Raw genomic sequence first — 22,496 nt, forward strand, 5'->3', positions numbered from 1 at the left:
TCTTACATTAAGTTTCATACTTAATGCAATTTGCTTAAAATTTATTTTTGTGATATATAAATGACACGAAAACACTTGGTCTATTTATTTGTATTGTTTATTATTCCTATGATCCTTGTTACGGTTCCTGAAATCAAGAGGTGGGTTTTGTTTTTTGTTTTTCTTTGCCTGTTTGACTGGAAGCTATTTTGAATAACAGTGCCAAACTAAACTTTTCAAAACTGCACCGATTTTAAAACTGCAATGGTTTTTTGGGTTTCTTAGAGTTCCCAAACAACAGCCTACAAATATAAAGAAAAATTAAAAAGGAATGAAGCATTTCATTACCTGTACCTCCAATAGTTGTGTGGAAGTGAGAATTTCAGCATCTGCAATGTAACCCCCTCAGTGCAATCTTCACCAGCTGCTGCAGAGATTCCTGCTTCCACAACCTTATTAAAGGCACAGGAGCCCTGTCTTCATTTACAGTACTTAAATTACATAAGGAGTTCAACCCTCTTATCTTTTGCCACAGGCCCCCAGTTTTAGAAGGTACAGAGAGGGATCATAATTTGGCTAAAAACTAAGGAGACACCTGGAGCCCTACATGTGGAATTTAATAAGGACCCCCTCTCTAATTCAACTGCTGCTCCATTGCATCTGTTCCCAGTTCCCCTAACTTGTATGACTGGAGAGCATAATGCATAGATTCATTTTACACCTTGGGCCACAGTACTGTACCATGATTTTTAAAGACCATGCTTGAATAAAACTAATACATTACTGCTCCTTATTCATGTTGCCTGTTGGCGATGCTGTAATTCAAAACCCAGCCTCCTTTGGTGTCAGAGCATGTTAAGTGATGCATAAAAGAGGCAGCACTAGGAGTAGTTGCAGAGATCTTAGCTTTGCTTCCTGTTTATTCTATATTTTAATATTATTTAACAACTCCCATCATCACTGACCACTGCTCCTGATAGCTAGGGATGATGAGAGTTGTAGTATAAATGACAGCTGGGGACCCAAGTTTGGAAACACTGATTTAGAGCATAAAGCTTTCTCAGCTTTTATGAAGGAGTAAAGTGGTTTTGTGAAAGCATATCTTTGTTTTTAAATCCTTTAAAAGTAACTAAAAGCCAAAAGAAGAATGTCCAAATATGTTTTCAAATAAAACTATCCATGTAAATGAAACAACGGAACTTAAACTTGTCAACACTCTGCAGTGTTTCTGGAATATAAAGTATGAAATCAAACTGGCCCTTTAAATATCTGAAGCTGCCTGAACTAGAGCTGAAAAATTCACAGGCAAATTTCTTAAGCAATTCCCTCCTATTTACAAGAATGGCACGCTCACATTTTTGTCCTCCTAATCTGCACTTTTCAACCTTCCTAATTCTTGAATGTGGAACCTGATTGCACAGGAAAGGGCTGAGAGAGGGCAGGGTATGCAAGATGTTCCCTGGCCTTCCATTAAATGGCTTGCCCTAGTTGCCGTCTGCATCTATGTGAATGGATTGAGGGGTAAGGGAGAAAAACAGGGCTCTGTTGAATCTTATGCAGATCACTTAATGTGCAGGCACTGTGCCCTTGTGGGAACAATCCTGCCCACATTTGAATTAGGATATTAATTTCCCATCTAAAGCTATAGCCTTCTGGAAAAACTCACAGAGCTACAGTTCCCATCACCTTCTCAGGATTCTTGGAGGAGGGAGAGTCATGTGGTTTAAAAGCACCTTAAAATGTACAGCATGGGTGTGGGGTGGAACATTTTTTTAAAGCTTCCATTGCCTGTCAGCCTTGTCTCTGTCATATTCTTGTTTTCTTGGGTGTTACAGGTATAAAAGCACCAGGATATATGGTTACAAAGTAAAGATGCTATTTCCCCTGGAAGATACTCAAGTTGTTCTTTCCCCTGTACGTTGACAGTGAAAAATCCATCTCCCTTTGGCAGCTAATTTTGATGGAAACAATCCAAAAAAGAAGTGGCAGTGAAGATTAAGAAGTACTTTCTGTAAATCTAGGCAAACATATAACACACGGTGCTCCTAGACTTCAATTTATGCAGTGATTAACAAGTGACTTGCTTGGCACGGGTATTATCTGTTTCTCCCAGAAAATTAATGGGTAATGTGGAGTTGCTTATTTTAACGGAATAATAAAAAGCCAAACCAAAAAACTGAAAGTGTTGCATTTCCTATTTCAGCTTTCTCAGCAACTCAAGGAAATGTTCGGAAAAATATGACAGACACAAAACATACTCAACTCATGCTATTAGAGTGTGCCAGATTAAAAATGGAAGATACAGGAAGGTGCTTTCACTTACAAAGCCATTTTTGATTTTATGACTTCCATTTCTCTGGAAATCAAAGTTGTCGCAATTTTACTTTTTTGCCACCCAAAATGCCCCCATTCTAATGCTACATGCCTACAGCAGCTGGGACTACACATAACTAGACCTAGTTTGATGCCTGCAATAACGTTGCTAATTTGGTCAACTTTTTTTGTAAACCGCTTAGTTTTATTTACAGTTAGATCATTTGCTCACCAGAAATCTAGATTTAATGCAGCCCCTGTTCAATGTCAGTGCTATTGTGGGTGTCTGACTGGAAGACAAGGCTATCATTGGCAAGTAGCCACAATTACTAAGTTCTACCTCCAGAGGCATAATGCCTCTGAATTCCAGCTTCTGGGAATTGCAGGTGGGCAGAGTGCTGTTTCATTCATGTCTAGCTTGCAGGCTTCCCATAGGCATCTGGTTGGCCACTGTCTAGCACCCATTAAGATAAATGAGTCCTCATTTAGTTAGGAATGTTCCTATAGAAATGGCTCAGGGCCACAAAACCTCAAGGACCGCCTCTTCCCAATATGAACCAACCCAGACCCTGAGATCATCTTCTGAGGCCTTCTTCGTGTGCCTCCTCTGTGAGAGGTCAGGAGGGTGGCAACACGAGAACGGGCCTTCTCTGCAGTGGCTCCCTGTCTGTGGAATGCTCTCCCCAGGGAAGTTCCCCATGCGCCTTGACTATACACCTTTAGGCGCCATGCAAAAACATTCCTTTTCAACCAGGCCTTTGCCTGACTTGATCTACATCCTATACCCTTTTTAAAAATGCTGGCTCTTTTTTGGGGGGGAGGGGGATTATTGGGTTGTTGGCTTTGTTTTGATTTTATGTATCTGATATTTTATGTGAACCGCCTTGAGACCTTCGGGTATCGGTATAGAAAATAAATAAATAAATGGATCAGCACTGCAATTGTAGTCTGGATTTTAATGCCAACCTCTTCATACTGGGTGGAGGCAGCGCGTATAGTTTCAGAGTATTATCTGAACATTCAAAGCTTTCAGCTCAGCTAAAAGTTTCATTGTGTGAATTGGCAGGGAAGCAATATTTAATTGCAAATCATTCTGGGCAAAGGTGAGGTGCCGTGTTTGGTGGCTAAGACCCCCCCCCTCCACACACACACACATACTTCTGCCTTGTATTTGAGTTCGGGGCCTTGGGCAATTTGTCTCCATTTTAGTCAAGCACTGAATTTGCAAGAATGTCAAAAGCATCTGGGAAACTGTGAAGCAGAACATAACAACAGCCTCCTGCAGCTTGTCTCTAGCATTTGATACTGGAGAGAAAGAAGATGTGCTACATCTGTGCATATGAGTGGACAAACAGAGGAGAAAAATATTTTGGCTCTTTCTGAACTTTACCTTACAGATGCATACTGCAGGTGGAAGTTGGATACATGTGGAAATTTGCCCTTTTACATAGCCCAGATGGGGGACTTCCCAAAACTGCATGGGGCAGAATGCAAGCATGCAGGCCCCCGGAAGACTTAGAACAGCCCCAGGACTCCTAACAGGCCCATATAAGTTTTTCTTCTTCGAATTCTGCTTACCACATACCATTCTTGGTGCCCGATCGGGCATGACATTTCAATCCCTTCTCTACTCAGTACTCCTGAAAGAAACACCGGTTACATAGGCTCCTCTAAATAGAAGAAATGTTTTTCCCTGTAAAATGGTTATTTAACAGTATGGTCAAAAAATGCATGAGAAGGATGCAGTGCAGTAAGTGCTGCCGGGGAAATATTCTGTATCTCTTAATAAGAGAAATATGAGGCTTAAATAAAAAAGGCAAGTTGCAATGGATAAGCAGAGAAGCATGAAGGTAATCAGCAGAAAGCTCAACACTAATTCAGGATTTGACCTAAATTTCTCCAGTCACTGTTGGATTGATTCATATACTTCAAGTTAATCTTTTTTTTTTTATTAAGCATTTTAAATGCTGTGGCCAGGAGGTTTCTGGGTTTACATAGTGAGCTTCAAAAATGCATTGGTGTGAAGACTATGTTGAAAGAAATTGTAAAAGAAGAACAAAAAAGCAACAGGTCTTCGGTGTGCATCTATACTTTTGCATAGTGAATATACTGAACTAACTATTTGCTTGATTTTTTTGTTACATTAAAGGGATGTTCATACTTGAGGAGTGGAGTCCAACCTTACTGCTAACAGTTACAAGTCAGGCCCAGAATAATCCCACTTTAGTGCAAACCCAGGGTGCAGTATGTACCGGTAGTATGTATAATATAATATGGTGCTTGGTATGTTGCATATGTCATATGTGTAAAACAAAAAAAACCCATACAACCAAATTCAGAACTGCAGCAAACTATATATTGGGATCATTTCAGAACACTGGTCCACCAAGCCCATTACTGTCTAACATATGAGACAGAGTCCGTTCCAAACTCTGCTAGCTGAGATCCTTAGCAGGAGTTGCTAGAGATTGAATATAGGGCTTTCAATAAAGCACGCAGCCTATAACTGTGTGATGGCTCATCCCTATATATGACATCACATCTGAATTAGACAAAAGATATTTTCTGTTGATGATAATCAAGCCAAGGCCACACAACTCCTGCACCCATTCAGTGTAACACCAAATTGCTAATAAATTGGGATTTCTTCTGCAGGTGGTCTTATGGAAGTAGAAATGACTATTTGTAGCCATTTGATGTGGCTGTCCAGTATTTATTAAAGAAGAAAGTGCTTGTCCAAGCAGTTGTACATTTAAGTAAATAATCAAGTAAGTTGGGAGTATTTTGGGGGTGCCTGAAAGTGATAATAAAACAGCTCTTTGCTCAAATAAAACCAGAAGCTTGGAGCTGTTGCTGAAGTCAGTGATATTTTTTCAACTTTTCAAAACATAAAGCACCAACCTTAATTCTTAAGATGGCAAACTATACTGTTGATTAAGAACTTGGAGCATTGCTAGGGTTTCCAGAAGCTGCCAGGAGTTTAATCTTCTCAATCTATAGCTTGAAATATCTGAACAGTATCTAAACTATGACAGCACAAATGAAAAGAGCTTCAAAAATTTTTTCACACAAAGAGTTATGGCCAGCTTGGTTCTTTGATCAGGATAACATAACCAGCAGTGGAAATATTAGGTCAATAAATGCAGAATAAGTTACTACTGTACATTGACTAGCAATTTACAGTCTAAGAAGCAAAACTGGAAGGATTTTTAAAAGAGAAGTTGCATCATTTAATTCACAGATATAACACACTGAAACATCTGCAAAAGTTGTACCATTTTGTGTGTGTGTGTGTGTGTGTGTGTGTGTGTACTGTACATTATAATAAATCCAAACAAGGCCTATAATATCTCTTTTATGTGTCATTATTGATAACCAAATCAACCCTCCCAAGCCTTCCCCACCAAGTGGTCCATTGCATTACCTTCCATTCATTTTTCCACTATGTTTTTTTTTATCTAGCTACAACCCCATCTCTGAACCAGCCAGGAAAATGGCTCCTAAGGGACACATGCAGGGATTGGATCATGAGAGCCTTAAAGGAGCGAGGGGAGCAAGCATAGAAAACCAGGAAAACAAAATGCAATAGTAGCTACCTACTCAGTATCTCTGCCAGACTGCAGTTCAGATCTCCTTGGTGCAATGCCAAGCTGTGTTCTTGTATGTAAAAATCTCCACTGCTTAACAGATGGTTGGCAGACAGCCTTGAGAGTATGGCTCACCAGCTGGAGAGAGATGGGATGTCCACTATCACACCCTACTAGCTGAGTGGTGTTGTAAAGACTGGCAACAATACCAATTTGGTTGTGCACATGTGGTAAAGTGTGTACTGTAGGTGGATTTTCCCCATTCAAGTACCCTTTAATGTATCTACGGCTGTATATATAAAAGAGCATATTTGCTGGAATGGAGTGCATGAGATAAATATACTAAATACTATAGATCACAGAGATTCCTGCACTCTACAGATTTTAGGTTTACAATGACAGAAGCAATCTTTATGTGCTGCACTATAGCTCACCTGGGCTTAGCTGCAGTACAGTGTGCACTCGCTTTTCAGTGCATTTGCACACTGAAGCAAAAGCTAGGCCCCCACTGCCTCACTAAACATAATGGAGTGAAATTATCTTAAAGTGCAACCACATCCTATAAGACAGGTATCTTCAACCTTTTCAAACCCAGAACCTACTTTGAACCCAAATATACATTTGGGGACCCATTCCTTAATCTTTTACCATATGTTTCTTTCACCATATATTTATTTTACCATATGGTTGCAGTGTTCCTGTTGCAACCCACCTTGGATCAGGTCCCGCCCCACTAAGAGAAGGCCAGTGTTATAGGGGGCATAAGCTTGCACTCCCCAAAGAGCATTGATATGTCAACTTTCCTTGTCTCCTCCGTAACCTTGCCATAATATTGCACATTTCCATACCCCAGATAATGCACAACATATTGATGTGATGACAAAGCTATTAGTACACAATACAGTGGAACCTTGGTTTTCAAACGTAATCCGTTCCGGAAGACCATTCGACTTTCGAAACGTTTGAAAACTGAAAGCGGAAGCCTCAATACAATAGGGAAACTCAAAACGGAAGCCACATGGCACGTTCGGCTTCCAAAAATCGTTCGAAAACCAAAGCCGTTACAGTGGTACCTCGGTTTACGTTACCTTTGGGTAACGTAATTTCGAGTTACGAGCATGGCAAACTCAGAAGTTTATACTTCTGGGTTTCACTGTGTGTGTATGTGCAGAAGCGGTGCTTCCAGATACGGACTTTTTGGGGTAAGTACAGACCCCCGGGACGAATTAAGTTTGTATCCGGAGGGTCCACTGTACTTCTGTGTTTTCAGCGTTCAAAAGCCAAAACGTTTAACTTCTGAGATGCTCAAAAACCGAGGTTCCACTGTATATGTCAGAAGCTGCTAGGGCTAAAATGGGGAACCTCTGGTTCTTTGCAAAGCTGCCTCATGTGGTGATCATCAGGGCTACTGTCTAGTTCTTCTAGGCAGCAAAGAGCTCCCAGGTACTGGAGTCACTCTGCCCAGAGAAGTGTGAAATGGAGAAGCAGAAAACATGAGAATGGTGGTTTCACCTACAGCTCCCCATAATCCTAACTGTATACACCTATGCAAGTCTACTTGGAAATAATAGCCACAGAATTCAGTGGGTCTTACTCCTGGTTAGGCACTTTAGGGTGTAACTTAATATTATTGGGTGATGCTTATGTCCAAGCCAGTCAAAGTACTTAAATCTTTGCACAGCCAGCAACAAATACCTAAGTGGCAAAATACTGATGAAGATCCTCAAATAATGCTTCACATTAAAAGTACAGTTAAGTACACTGAAGGCTATCCAGTTAGATTTATAACCTCACAAAGCAATGCCCTAGTAAAAATGTACAGAATTTCAGCTTGTTTAAGTATCCTCCAAAGTAAACAGATTTTGGCACAAGTCTAGTCAATTAAGTAAAAGAACCCGGATTCTATAAAAATCAGAAAGGCATGCAAAAACAGAAGCTGCCTGCAGAATTGTTGTCCTGCAATGGGCAATGGACCAATACCAGAGTCCTTAGGCTTCAGTCCTAAAACTTACTCAGGAGTCAATGTTATTGATTTCAATCATATTGCAATATAAAGCTTCCAAATATTGATTTCAATTAGACAAAATTTAAGACAAAATTATCCCTAAGAAAACTTTGGTCTGATAATGCTTCACAGTGGTTGTGTACAAGCAGCTAGTTTCTGTGACCAATGCTGTAATCCCATGTAAGGATACCTGGGAGTTAGACCCACTGAATAAAAGTGGGGCACCTATGAAGGCTTTCATGGGTGCTGGGTTAGAAACCCCCTGCCATAATAGACCAGCCTCCACCTACTTAAACTGGAGAGTAGGAGAAATGAAGAGTGGAAATAGTGGAACAAACTAAAATACCAGAAGACAAAAATGGCAATTCATTATTTATAGTCACATTTCAAAGATATCTCACTGAACTCAATGGGCCTTAAAAGGTAAAGGTAAAGGACCCCTGACAGTTACCGGTAAGTCCAGTCGCAGACGACTCTGGGGTTGCGGTGCTCATCTCGCTTTACTGGCCGAGGGAGCCGGCGTTTGTCTGCAGATTTTCTGGGTCATGTGGCCAGCCTGGTGAAACCAGAGCAGTGCACGGAAACGGTGTTTACCTTCCTGCCAGAGCGGTACCAATTTATCTACTTGTACTTTTTGGCATGCTTTTGAACTGCTAGGTTGGCAGGAGCTGGGACCAAGCAACGGGAGCTCACCCCGTTGTGGGGATTTCAACCGCCAACCTTCTGATTGGCAAGACCAAAAGGCCACAGTGCCACCCACATCCTTACCTCTCAGTAAACATGTACTGAGTAGGCCTTTTTCACATGCACATTTTTTTAGAACATTAATTGCAGTTCCTCGTTTAAATAAAAGTACACATACACACACACACATGTTAGGATTGTGCTTCTGCCAGAGAAGACATTTCCCCAATATTTACACCTTAATAGGTGCAACTGACAAACAAACAACAGCTTTGTGAACCCTGGAAACTAAGTTAAAGTCTGTCAGAATACTTAAAAGTTTATAAATCTTAAAAACATTGTTTTGTTCTTCTAACTTGTCTTAAAAATACTGATATAAAAATAAGCTAATAGATCTTACACCCAGAGCTTACATATTCTTTCTAATACTTCAATTTTAGGAAATATATATTTATATCTGTATTTTGTGAAAAGAGGTGAGTGCATAAAAAGATGTAAGAAGTCAATCACCATTTTAATATTTCACCTGCAGTGCCGAAAGCCCTACAGCTGGCCTTGTGGGCTGGTTTTCAAATGTGCATTGATGTGTCAGTGAATAAGGTGCTGCTGATGCAGAGCACATGGTCAATTTAGTGGACTGCAGAGAATTACCAATAAACCTGCTGATCTGTAGAAATGACCTTCACTCTTCTAAGCCTGAGCACAGTTATCTTTCAAGTACCATTGGCGATGGAGAGGTAACATCCCATCTTAAACTAAAAAGGACTGTACTTTGGAAAGTTTGCTCTCACCCAACCTGCCTCAGTCAGTTTGTTCGCATAAGGAAATTCAAATGCAGACAGCTGAGCATGTAGATAGATTATTAAATAGCACCAATGAAATTCACAAATAACAGGCAGTGAAAGCACATGCATTTTCTGCCAGCGGTAGTTATTGCAAGGCAGGCATCCTTATCTTTACATTCTTATTCTGTTTGTCATTAACAATGAGACTTGCTTCAAGTTGATGTCCTGATTTTACTGCTAGCACATGCTCAGAATCTTACAACTTTTACCAAGATTCAAGATCACTTGCACATTCACGTGATATGTAAGCGGGGCTGCACTGTCTGGACACACCACCAACACCTATGGGCTGGCCACTTATAAAGGCGCATTTTTGTGTATTCAGCAGGATGCACAGCCAAAGGGACACAGATCAATGTCAGGGGAGTTATGAGCTGTCGCAGCCCAGCTCCCTCCTCATACCTTCCATGAATGCATGAGCACTTGTGTCTGAACAGGGCTTGAGACTCAATGCTAGGGGTGGGGTGGCTCTCCAATCTAAATTCCCAAACTATCACTTTCCAGCACTAGGTTCCACAGGAAGAGAAGTGGCTGTGGGGAGCGGGGGATGAGCACCGCAGCGCAGACATCTACGCTGACAGACATCTGCTGGGACAAGTTATCTGCTTCCACATGAGCTGCTGATACCTCCTCCTTCTCTCACACATTTCAGAAGCCCATTTAAAAAAAAAGGTGTCATGGTACACAATAAAGAGGAGCTCTGCACAGTTGCTTAGGCAACATGCTGCTGCCTGCCCTCATGCTGCAATTCCCTAGTGGCATTGCAAGAACTCACATGCACTGAAACATTATGTGCCAAATTAGAGTATTTTTAAAAAGGTATGTATTTTTTCCCCCAATATCTCTCAGAGGAAGCTCATAATTAGTGGCCCAGATATGATTCGAGTAGAGGGGGATTCACACACAATAGAACAGCAGTGCTTCCACCCATAATCTCAAAATGATAGCCAATGCTCTATCTAAAGCTCTATAATAATAGTCTTTGTCTCCAAAGCTCTCCCGTATGCTCACATGAGACATTCTTAATGTATCCTCAAAAGGAATATTAACATCATTTTACCAGTTTCTAGACATGGTTTTGCTGTTTTCCATAGGCTTCAGTAGCAGTTTGGTCCCTGACCCAGAAAAATAAATTTACATGAAGGGAAATAGATGATAGCTCCATTTGAACAGGAGCACACTATGGATCTTATTGTGGTGGAAGAAGATCTACTACTGAGACAAGCCTACAAACTTCTTAATATGCGCTACCTGAGAACCTTAAGTCATCCAGAAAACACAGACATTAATTGTCCAAGGTTCTATTGCTCTCCCATAAATCTTTGCCTAAGTTTTCCACGGAGATGCCACGAAAAGCTCAAGAGCACCCAGGGAGCGAATGGTCTGGACCGAAGTGTATTCCCTTTAAGACCTTGTTTGTGTTCCACTGATAGATGGAGAGAGGAAATCACTGTCACCAAGATACAAAGATTCCGTTGAATTCTGGTAACTCTCTGGGAGAAGCTGTCCATGGCCTCACAGAGGGGTAAGGAACCCTCAGGCTCAAATGCAGTCCTCCAAAAAAAAGTTCTCTACCCCTGTGTCTGGCTCAACCTAGATTCTGCATCAAACTGGACTTTATAGACTTTCTTCCAACTTTTTTTTTTATGCAAAGCAGCCTCAGTATGGCTGCAATCTTAAGCAAACAGGAGCAGGGGGAAAGGGAGAAGGGTGCTTAGCCTTTTCTACGCCAACAGTTTTTCCATTCAAAAAACACGGCAATTGCTTTGCATTGTACGAGAAGCACTGGACACATTTTTTTCTCTGTACCACCTTGTGTCCCAAATGTATCATTGCACCTAGAGGTAATCTTCCCTTGGTAGAATTACGGATCAGGCATAAGACACTTAACTTAACTTTTGGCTTCGCCTAAACTCATATCCCCCAGGTCTAATATCCCTACTGCTGCAAGATTGTCACAAGAGCACCTGGACTAAAATTGTCTATCAAAAACTTCACTCTTGTGGTTTATCACCACAACAGCTACTCACTTTGGGTTTTAGTAAAGCAAACAGTCTAATTTGTCAGCGCCTAAATGATATTGAGTGTCAGAACAACTTGGCCACAATAAGGAAATTTTGCCCATGGTATGACTATTTTCCACCTTCCCATTTCAACTCTCTGGCACCCTATCTGCATAACCTAGCAATTCTAAAATACAGACACGCTTTTACTCTCACAAGATTGAATGTATTCCCCTCGGTACTTGAGAGACGATTCCAACAGATTCCACACGAAAAATGCATATGTCCCTGTGGAGATGGCAGTACCGAATTGGTGGCGCATGCCCTTCTGGCTTGCACTCTTTATAAAGACTTGAGGAATGAGATTATCACCCCTCTTTTATTGCCCATTCCGGGTCACCCAACCACTGCCACAGTGTCCTTTCTTTTGGCAGATCAAGATGAGCAGGTGACAGCAAAGGCTGCAAGGTTTTTAACTGGGGCAATCAGAATAAGATCCACTATTTGACTATTGATTAAAAACCCTAAAATGTATTTTATATAATTGACTTTTTATTTTTATTCTTTGTATAACTGTATTGTTGTTTTATTGCTATGGCCGATGGCTGATGCAAATAAAGATTCATTCATTCATTCATTCATTCATTCATTCATTCATCAAGGTTCTAGGTCTTCGTTCCATGAAGCAATGAAAATGAGCAGTTTTGTCATTTTACTATTAAATGAACAAAGAAAATGTACAAGATTCCATTGGGAGTGGAGGCATTGACTCCAGCATTGCAGAATGAGAGAGTAAAGCTAATCAAAGCACACTGTGACAGCCTTGCCCCAGACAACAGTATTTCTGGAGATACGTCAATTCCTTTGGCAGAGGCAGAGAACCTATTCGCATGACATTGGGACGCCTAATAGCAGTCTTTGTGCTGGTTCCCAACATTTGGCAAGATGTCTATGCATTTGTCAATACCTGTATGATTCAGGTGTTGCCATGTTACCACCAACGCTCAGAAAGGGATACAGAAAAAAATCCAGTTTGAGAGCATTTGTAGGTACACAACTGGATTCTCATAGTCAGCACATACAGACTCATATCTGGCGTACAAACAGGTCTAAAATTAGCTCAGGGCTTGACAACCTGATAATATGGGCTAGCTAATTAGGGATTCCTCGTGAATCACTGCAGGATGGAATAGAGACAGATGACACACCATTAGGTCCTCCAGATGGGCAAAGGTTGGATGCAACTTGGACAAGTTACTGGTGTGAGAGTGTGGCCTCGGATATGCTCCTTTCCATTCCCCTTAGCTTTCTCCTCTCAAACCCTGGCAGCAGCACTAATATTTTGCGTCAGCACCGGGAGTGGGAATCCCAATCTGCTCAGTGCTTACACGCAACAGTAGCACAGATTGAGAATGCTCCCCTTCCTGATGATCAGGCTTGGAGAGATGGATTCTAATGCATTTTGCAGGTACTGTACCCATATTAAAATACTATAGCAGAAAAAAGGAGTAAGGTCACCATTCAAACATTCTTCTAAAAGAAGGTCAGAGGTATGTGCCTGGATTGTTGCCCTGACTCCTTCCCATTTTCTTTTAAATACATTTTAAAAATATATTATTTAAAATAGCTTTAGGCTGCATTTCTGAAAAAAATGCCCATTGAAAGCAGCTTCACTTAAAACAAAAGATAAAAAGAGTATACTGTTTAAAACTTTTTTTAAATACCATTTCAAGTTAGCAACACTTGACATAATTTCTTTCTTGCTTTCAGTACCAGAGGTAAGATAAATGAGTCAGATCAGCACCAAGCTAATGAAATAATGATAACCTCTGTTCAGGCTTTACACTTTAGTGGATTTCCTGGCACAGTGTGGTTTTAGTGCAATCCTAATGAAACCCACTTAGGTAATTTTTAGAACCTGGACTTAATAGTCTTACATGTGTGTGAGAGTAAGAAACCCCCTCTGTCATTCAGCCCTTCGATTAACAGGGGGGGGGGGGACTTATTCTAAACACTTCCATCTCAGTTGTCAGCACATATTCTGCAAAAACATCAAAGTATTGAAACTAGAATGAACGCTGGACAATTGTGGATAGATAGATGTACACATAGATACACACCTATACTTACTGAGACTGAATTTTGACAATGTGACAATATTCCTATTAGCTAACAGCCTTTTTACTAAAGGTTTTCTCAGACTACAATACAGTACAGAATCTAACCACTTCTACATTGTTTAATGAAAACGACATTAGGATTTCAATTTGTTGTATATTTATATAACAAACTGAAATCCTAATGTTGTTGCAGTTGAATGAAATACCATTATGGTGAAATGCAGCAGTGGTTTATCTTAGGAAGAAAGAAGACAATACATCAATGCCATGTGACTGTTCCAAAAGAAACCACAGCAAAATTATTTTTGAATCTAGTGTCATAGGTGTGCCGGTCCTGAAGATAATACTCCATTATATACCCATAAGCACTGATGTCCCTCAAGCTTGCTGCTTCAGCCTTAAAACATTTCCCATGCAATCCTATGCATGTTTACTTCGAAGGAAGTCCTACTGAGCTGAAGGGTCCCCCCCCCACTGAAAATATATACAGTAGCTAATCTTCTGCTCTCCCTTGGTATTCTTATTGATTTTTTATAATCCATCTTTCCAATATGCTCAAAGTGACTTGTTCATAAAACATAAAAACAAAACAGTAAAATGTTGATAAATCAAATGATAAACTTAACATACTCCTTCTCTTTTTAATAGTATTTTATTAAAAAATACTGAGTGGAGAGTACTGCCATCAGAAACGAGAGAACAAGAGGTGTGGTGCACATTACTTGCAAGATATGCAGAAACATACATTTATGGCTGAAACCACCGGTGGCACAAGGAATACCAAGAATAAAAGGCTCTATATTACATCAAGAAAAATTTTCAACCAGTTTGGTGTCACTTATTCCAAATTTCTTGAGATATGTGGAAGAGACAAATGTAAATTTTCTCTCTTTTTTCATGTGTTCAATAAAATCCCACCAAACTGAGACAATCTACTCAGAAGCATGCCTACGCAGAAGAAAACCTCCTTAAGTAAAGATACAAAGCCAGCCAGCAAACAAGGTCTAAAGCAGAACAAAATAGAATTGCATCCTTACTTTTCCTCTTAGTGGCTGACATAATGCTCCTTTCCTGTTGACATCCATCATATCAGACCTGCACATGGAGCCATTTCTACTCCTGGTGTGAGGGGAAGAGTATCAAAGGAGCAGCAAGGATGAGAGAGTAGAAAGGAGGCGTGCCTGTCCTTTTTCTCCCCCTTTCTCTCCAAGTAAGTGTGCACAGAATTGTAGCCTTATATTATGGAAAGGATGGGGGACCTGTGGTTCTCCAGATATTCCTGGACTCTGACTTCCATTGGCCCCAGCAAGTGTGGCCAGTGGTCAAGGAGCCACATGTTCCCCATTCCCTTCTCAATGGAGCACCCATTCAAACACAACATCATTTCATAATTATCTGTTCAGCATTGAATAATGCAAGGCAACAATAATGCTGGATGGGCAACTTCTCCCTGATGAAGACCATATTCTGGCATTGTGCTATACTGCTGGGGGAGGCGGCTATGTCGGCTTGCACTTTTATTGTAACTTCATATTCTTTGAGCAGCGAGCTCTTCCTGACAGATGAGGCCACTTGCCAAAAGGAAGGAGGAAGGGCAAGATCACCTTGGTCAGGTCAGTGACCAAGGCTGCAGTCGTGATGCCAACTATCACATGTGAATTATCCTGAAAAGAAACAAGATGACTCTCGACTCTCCTGACATATTTGGAGGGGTGTGATGGCCCTGGTGCAACTGCAAAAACCACCCACTATGTCTCATGCCTTAGGACAGGATGTGAGCGGTGGCTTAGGATTCAGCCCAATCAAATCAACTTCCAGTTCCCCATGCTTCAGCGGACACTGATGGGAGGGATGGCAAATGTATTTTCTGAAACACTCAAGTTTCTTAATAAGAAGCAAATGATGTTCAGTACCAAAGCTCTGATACCCTGAAGTGTATCCTCATTTTCAGAATGGTTAACTAATCACTTTTGAAACTAAGGCTGCAATCCTAAAATGAAACCCACTTTGAGTAAATCCCATTAAACTGATTGGGTTTACTTCTAAGAAAACATGGCTGCAAAACTGACAGATACTCATTGTGCTAGGTAGTTTTATTTACAGCACACATATACGTGTACAATATTTAGCTAGTTAATGTTCCGATGCCTAAGCAGATCTCCAAGTAATTTGCAGATATGTAGACACTAATAATAAGCCAGGGTAAGTTTTGAAATGCTCAATGTTCTGACCCAAAATGTGCTTTTCCACTGAAGTAGATGATTCAATGCAATTCTTCTACTTTGACAAAGATATTTTCTGAGATGGAGTTAGTAGCGCATGATATAAGTTTGAAAATATGGCCTTTAATACAGACATTTAATTTGTTTTGTGGAAATAAAGGCAAAGAAAAGTTCATTTTCTGATTGTCAACAAAGTGCAAACTTTAAAATTAACTCCTGACATTTTCACATGAGCCATTGCAACAAATGTCATTACCAGCAAATGCCGCAAGTACTGTGCCAGTAAAACAAGAGTGAGCAATCTGCTTCCCTAGGTAGAGTGGCCAGATGTGAGGCAGGGCAGGACTTCTGTACCTTTAATAGTTGAGCAGGTGCCACTTGTCACACACAGGCTACACTCACTGAAGTTTCATCCGCCATGCAACTATGAAAGGTTCAGGATCGCTGTTTCTTTTTGCATCTGGTTACCCAAGAACCCTTTACAAGCGATCAGGTCACACCTCTGGCAAGAGCAAGCTGTCACTTCCCAGAGAGAAGGGATTGTCAGAAATGGAGAAAAGCATAATAGTATCTATTGTTTTACACAAGACTAGAATCTTGAGCTGACCAAGGGCGTATTCACATTATGCCTTAGAGTGCAGGAAAGTTGTTTCCCCTCCCTGCTATGAAAAGCATTTCACAGCTATTTCTCCCCTGGCTGATAATATCAACTCAGGTGGAATCTAGGTGGAATCTACACACATCAAAAACATTATGAAAATGTTGTGTGTGTGTGTGTGTGTGTGTGTGTGTGTGTGTGTGTTTTTTAAAAAACCTGTGCTATAGCTCACAGTTGTCATCTAGTGTGACAATTGTATATTGCACTTTACAACACACTTATACATTTTATTTGCTGCTGTACAGTATAGCTGAGTCCACAGCTGCTTCTTTTTGTTTATACACCAGGTGGGGATGTCTTTACCCAGTATGTACAACAAATTAGGAATAGCTTAAGGACCTCAATAGGACCAGCGTGGTGTAGTGGTTAAGAGTGGTATACTCATAATCTGGGGAACCAGTTTCGTGTCTCCGCTCCTCCACATGCAGCTGCTGGGTGACCTTGGGCTAGTCACACTTCTTTGATGTCTCTCAGCCCTACTCACCTCACAGAGTGTTGTGGGGGAGGAAGGGAAAGGAGAATGTTAGCTGCCTTGAGACTCCTTCGGGTAGTGATAATGCGGGATATCAAATCCAAACTCTTCTTCTCAATAGGTTTGAAGCTGGTTTGAGAAACAATGTATCAAACTGTAGTATCTTAAACAAAGTACTGGGTACTACATATGCATCTTAAATAATGTTGTGATAAAAACCCAGCACTGGAAATGCAGTGAGTGCACAAACACATTCAAAGGGAATGTGAACACAGTCAAGGTCTGAGATCCTGAACTCCACTTATCTTTTGTGCCATCTCTATCCAATAGACAGCTTAGTTTGGAAAAGCATCCAGAATGCTGTCATGTTTAAAGTACAAAAATGATTGTGTATGAAAGGTGATTTCCCTGCTTGGAGTGATCCAAAAGAGGGTCATGTCCTCTGGGAATTGCAAGTAAGCAAGTTCTAGATAATCAGCCAGCCAACTTCTCCAAAGCCAGCTTACTCAGTTGATTTTATTTTGTAAATTTTGGGCTTGGTTCATAGAATACATTTCAATGGGTGAAGAAGCCATGCTACCAGATGAAGCAATTAATTAATTAGGGTGGTGGTAAAGTAGACGGGGGGGAGCATAATATAAAAGAGGAAATATGGTTTAAAATTACTGGGAAAATATAGTTGGAGGAATTGTTATACTAAGAAATAGTCTCCTATTTCACCAATGTGTACATTTTAAAAAACAAAACTAAAACTATGAACCCCCTCATGTTGCTATTAAGGCATTAATAATTTCAAGATGGAACTTACAACTATCTGATCTTAGGTAATAGTTTTAGGCACTTTGGGACCAACACTAGTACAAAGGAACAACCAATATCACTGCGAAGACTTTGGCTGTGTGATGCTTCTGTTTATTCTGCAATATGTTCCCATCACTGGTTTAAAAATTTAGAAATATCATAGGAAGACACCCACCCACCCTTCACACGCAGAGGTGCAAACAGACAGCACACAACTTGGAAACAAATCAAACTACAAATGTGATTTGAAAAACAGCAGGGTGTGCGTGCAACTTTGCTGGGTTTTAACCATTAATGTGTACACAGCCTTTGAGTCAAGGCTAACTCTAGTTCTGATGAAGCCTTTCTCTGCTAGGGGTGTATTTGATAGGTGTACAACAGGGTAGGAAAGAATGTGGAGCAGAGGGGATAGCCTGCTGTGCTCGCAACTGATTCAGAGGAGGTTTTTTTTTACAAATGGTTTGGGGATTCTTGATGCGAGGTGGAAAAGAGATTAATGTCTTTGCCACTGGCAAACAAACCAGGCCACTATCTGCCTTTGCACTGCAGCAACGTTAAAGCAAGTCCTTTGGAGTGGGCCCTTGGCCACAGATGCAAAAGTTAAGAAAAAGTCAAATTTAATTCTGCCTCTTTGTTCCATTAGTAAATGTATTGAGCCAAGTAAGAATACTGTAAATATCTGCCTTCGCAAGGACTCTATTGTTGTGTGAAGACCATATTCCTGGCAAAACTTTCTGAGAATGCAAAAATGAAGCTGCATTGTCAGCACAAAATGGTCCATTTGTTTTAGATATTCATCATATAACTACGGCTGACTTCTGTGATGTCAGAAGTCTTATGGGAGTCAAAGGAGCTGAGGATTAGAGAGCTGGGTGGGAAAGGCCAAAGGGTGTGCATTTCCTGAGTATAGAGACAAAGGTGGAGGGCAAGTCACCATTGCTGGAGAAGCCAAAGGACTCAGGGTAGCAGCTGACAAAAAGAGGGAAACTGGGGGCAGGTGCAATGCATACATGGTAATGAAGTATAGACTTGGGCAGCCACCAGTCCCAGTGAGGATGAGTGTATTTGTTGTATGCCCCTCAAGGTGCATAGGTAAACAGAAAATCCCAATAATCTGGTAAGTGATCAAGAACTGCAGTCTAAAATCATCCCCCCATTCTTTGCCTGATGACACACAAGTGTGATGACAAGCCAAGTGACATTTAATAGGCCTGATCAGAGCTGACCCTCATACATAACACAGATTAAAGGTGTGAGATAGAAGACCAGACACATCACAAAACTGAGTCACAGCTGTTAAACAGTAAGAGTATTCGGTTGGGAACCAGTCAGAGTATCCTGCTGGGAACCTAAAAATCCTATATTCGCCCCCTATTACAGAACTTATTACAGAAACATTTTTTGAGTACATTTGGTACGTCCATATCACGGAATACATGGTATGGCAAGTCAGTTCATAGGCATCATTTTAAGGGTAAGGTAAAGGTAGCCCTGACCATTAGGTCCAGTTGCGGACGACTCTGGGGTTGCACGCTCATCTTGCTCTATAGGCCAAGGGAGCTGGCGTTTGTCTGCAGACAGCTTCTGGGTCATGTGGCCAGCATGACTAAACCGCTTCTGGCGAACCAGAGCAGCACACGGAAACGCCGTTTACCTTTCTGCCGGAAGTATTTAACTACTTGCACTTTGACATGCTTTCGAACTGCTAGGTGGGCAGGAGCTGGGACCGAACAATGGGAGCTTACCCCATTGCGGGGATTCGAACCGCCAACCTTCTGATCGGAAAGCCCTAGGCTCTGTGGTTTAGACCACAGCGCCACCGTCGTCCCTCATTTTAAGGGTACATCTATATAATTCCTATCTAGGCAACAGTTTGTGCTCACATCACTTTAAATCCACCTATCTGATGAGAATAAAAATGTACAATTAAGTTGTCTGTATTTGTCTGTATTGGTTTTCTTTTTGAAGATGGAACATTTTATTGCACTTTTATCTCATCTTTTCCTCCAAGGAGCTCAAGATGAAGTATATGGTCTCTCTCTCTCTCTCTCTCTCTCTCTCTCTCTCTCTCTCTCCCCGCCCCCCACGCCACCACAAATTTAACCCCTATAACAACCTTGTGAAGTAGGTAGGCTGAGAGGAAGTACTAGCCCTGTTGAGATTCATGGTTGAGTGGAGATTTGAATCCTAGTCTCCCAGGTCCTAGTCCAACCACAACACCACACACTTAGTAAGCCTGTGCATGTCTACTCAGAAGCAAAACCCACTGAGTTCAATGGGATTTACTCACATATATGGGTTTATGGATAGGATTGTAGTGTTAACAATGACATTTATATAATATTTACTCAAAACTAAGTTCTACCATGATCAATTGGGCTTAATCCATCTGGAGCCTTCATCTAGAACACTTTATTACTTCTTCCATTACATCTGCAGGTTGAAGAAAAGTGAAATGTTTTAGTTACATCTTCTTTGAAGCACTAAGGGAACTATAAAAAATTAGTGCCAAGATTATAGAAAATATGAACCACTGATATTTAAATTAGCATTATTATTACTACAATTAATAAATTTATTAATCTCCTAATCCACTGTCTCATGGCAATTTACACATAAATAAAAATTTAAAAAGACAAAACTTTGACAATTGTTACCCAAAACATATTTTTCTCCATGTATGTAAAACAGACAAATTCCATAGTAATAGCCATGCCTGTTGCAACAAAAACAAATAGCATTTTGCAGTACCTTAAAGACTAACTCTTTTATTGTGGCATACACTTTATGGACCAGAGTACCTGTCAAATGGAATTTACCCCATGAAAGGATATGACCTGGTAAATTTGTTACAAGACCCTTTGTGCTTAAATGTGAAAATGGTCCACCCCCCCCCCCCCCACAAAACTTTTCCAGTTTAGTCATTTGAACCATACTACTTACAGATTTAAGATGTTGCTGAATGATAATTATGACTAATCAGACTTATTTTGAGGATGTATTATTTAATATTTAATAAGTTTAACGAGTGAAATTGCACCTAGTTCTTTCTCTGAAGGTTACGCTAGCAGAACCCAGAGAGGCTCACTTCCAAGTAAAGGTAAAGGTAAAGGGACCCCTGACCATTAGGTTCAGTCGTGTCCAACTCTGGGGTTGCAGCGCTCATCTCGCGTTACTGGCCGAGGGAGCCGGCGTACAGCTTCCGGGTCATGTGGCCAGCATGACAAAGCCGCTTCTGGCCAACCAGAGCAGCGCACGGAAATGCCGTTTACCTTCCCGCCGGAGCGGTACCTATTTATCTACTTGCACTTTGACGTGCTTTCAAACTGCTAGGTTGGCAGGAGCTGGGACCGAGCAACGGGAGCTCACCCCATCACGGGGATTCGAACCACCAACCTTCTGATCAGCAAGCCCTAGGCTCTGTGGTTTAACCCAGTGTTTTTCAACCACTGTTCCGTGGCACACTAGTGTGCCGCGAGATGTTGCCTGGTGTGCCGTGGAAAAAATTGAAAAATTACTTTATATATAGTCAATATAGGCACAGAGTTAAATTTTTTAGCATTTTTTAACATTTTCTAATGGTGGTGTGCCTCGTGATTTTTTTCATGAAACAAGTGTGCCTTTGCCCAAAAAAGGTTGAAAAACACTGGTTTAACCCACAGCGTAAACCTGCATCTAATTGCATTGCACATCTCTAAACTTCAATATAGTTCAAAATCTCAAAACTAGGCACCCTTTCTATGAACTTGATTTGACTTATTTCCCAACATAAGTGTTTCAGATCCAGATATAATTAATTTTAGGGCTGAATTGTCAACCTAGGTAACAATGTCAAAAGGTTAGTCATGTACACAGGAAATGGATACAGGTAAAAATCTGAGCCAAAATAAAGTGGAAGCAGAACGTGAATACTGGATCACTGTAGTATGTGCAACTTGCAGTGATAGGACAAAAATAAGCTATATAAAACTCTTTTAAATGAAACAGTCCTGTGGTCATTCAGCCACACTGACTGTGTGTGTGTACCCTGCTATGACCTAATCAGTCCAGTTAGTGTTGTTGGCTCACTGAATGAAGAACAGAATGGATTTTTTTTAATGTTCTTTCTGCAGTTGTTTTCTATGCAGGCTTCAGACACCCTGCAAATAAATTAACATGACACCATGCTGCGAGAAAAAGAAATACTCTACATGCAGCCAGAGCCAAAACCTACAGTGGTCCTTCTGAAGCTATCTGTCAATTAAAAGCACTGATACTCATGAATAGTTAAACGATGCTGTTAAAATAACACTCGCCGCTTTTTTTGCTCTGGCTTTTAGATTTAATGCACACTGATCTTTCTGTGAGAACTGCTGCAGGGCTGGTGTCAGTGGTCGGTTGGCATGGCTGGGCCCCCGAACTGGCAGAGTGCATCTACTGCTATTGCCTAGTAGATAATAGAGCCTGCAACACTGTGACTGAATGCTGACCTTTCGTTTAAACTTGTGTGCATACTTGGGCATGTACAGAAGGCTATGAAACTACAGCAAGGCTGATTTTATTAGGCGGCTGCTGTCCTCTTGTGCCTCCTTCACCTACCCTCTGAGTACTGAAGGAAGCCAGAGCCCTCTTCCTGTTTGCATTGGGTTCAATAGCTCCTAGTGGTGCAAATGGACAGCAGCATAAGTATTGTTGATATCAGTTAAATTGGTTGTGTATATAGAGGTCCGTGCTACCATCTCCCCGTGAAATCTAGCTTCTAATAGAAAATATGTAATACATACAGTATTCTGTTACGGGATGCTACCGCCAGGAGAAAATCGGGGGG

The 22,496-nt window shown here is 40.9% G+C and overlaps 1 protein-coding gene across 5 annotated transcripts in view; it reads right to left on the reverse strand.

The window, feature by feature from the left end:
• Window positions 1-22,496, reverse strand: part of ANO4 (anoctamin 4) — a 119,952-nt gene that overhangs the window by 92,667 nt on the left and 4,789 nt on the right. Inside the window, exon 1 of one of the 5 annotated variants that reach the window (XM_033162349.1) lies at window positions 328-366. The exons of the other annotated variants lie outside the window; for them this stretch is intronic. The gene's annotated coding sequence lies outside the window, so the exon portion shown is untranslated. Of the gene's footprint in view, window positions 1-327; window positions 367-22,496 lie in introns of those variants that run through there. 5 annotated transcript variants of the gene reach the window in all.

Source organism: Lacerta agilis, chromosome 10 (genome assembly GCF_009819535.1).
Source record: "Lacerta agilis isolate rLacAgi1 chromosome 10, rLacAgi1.pri, whole genome shotgun sequence".
NCBI lineage: Eukaryota > Metazoa > Chordata > Lepidosauria > Squamata > Lacertidae > Lacerta > Lacerta agilis.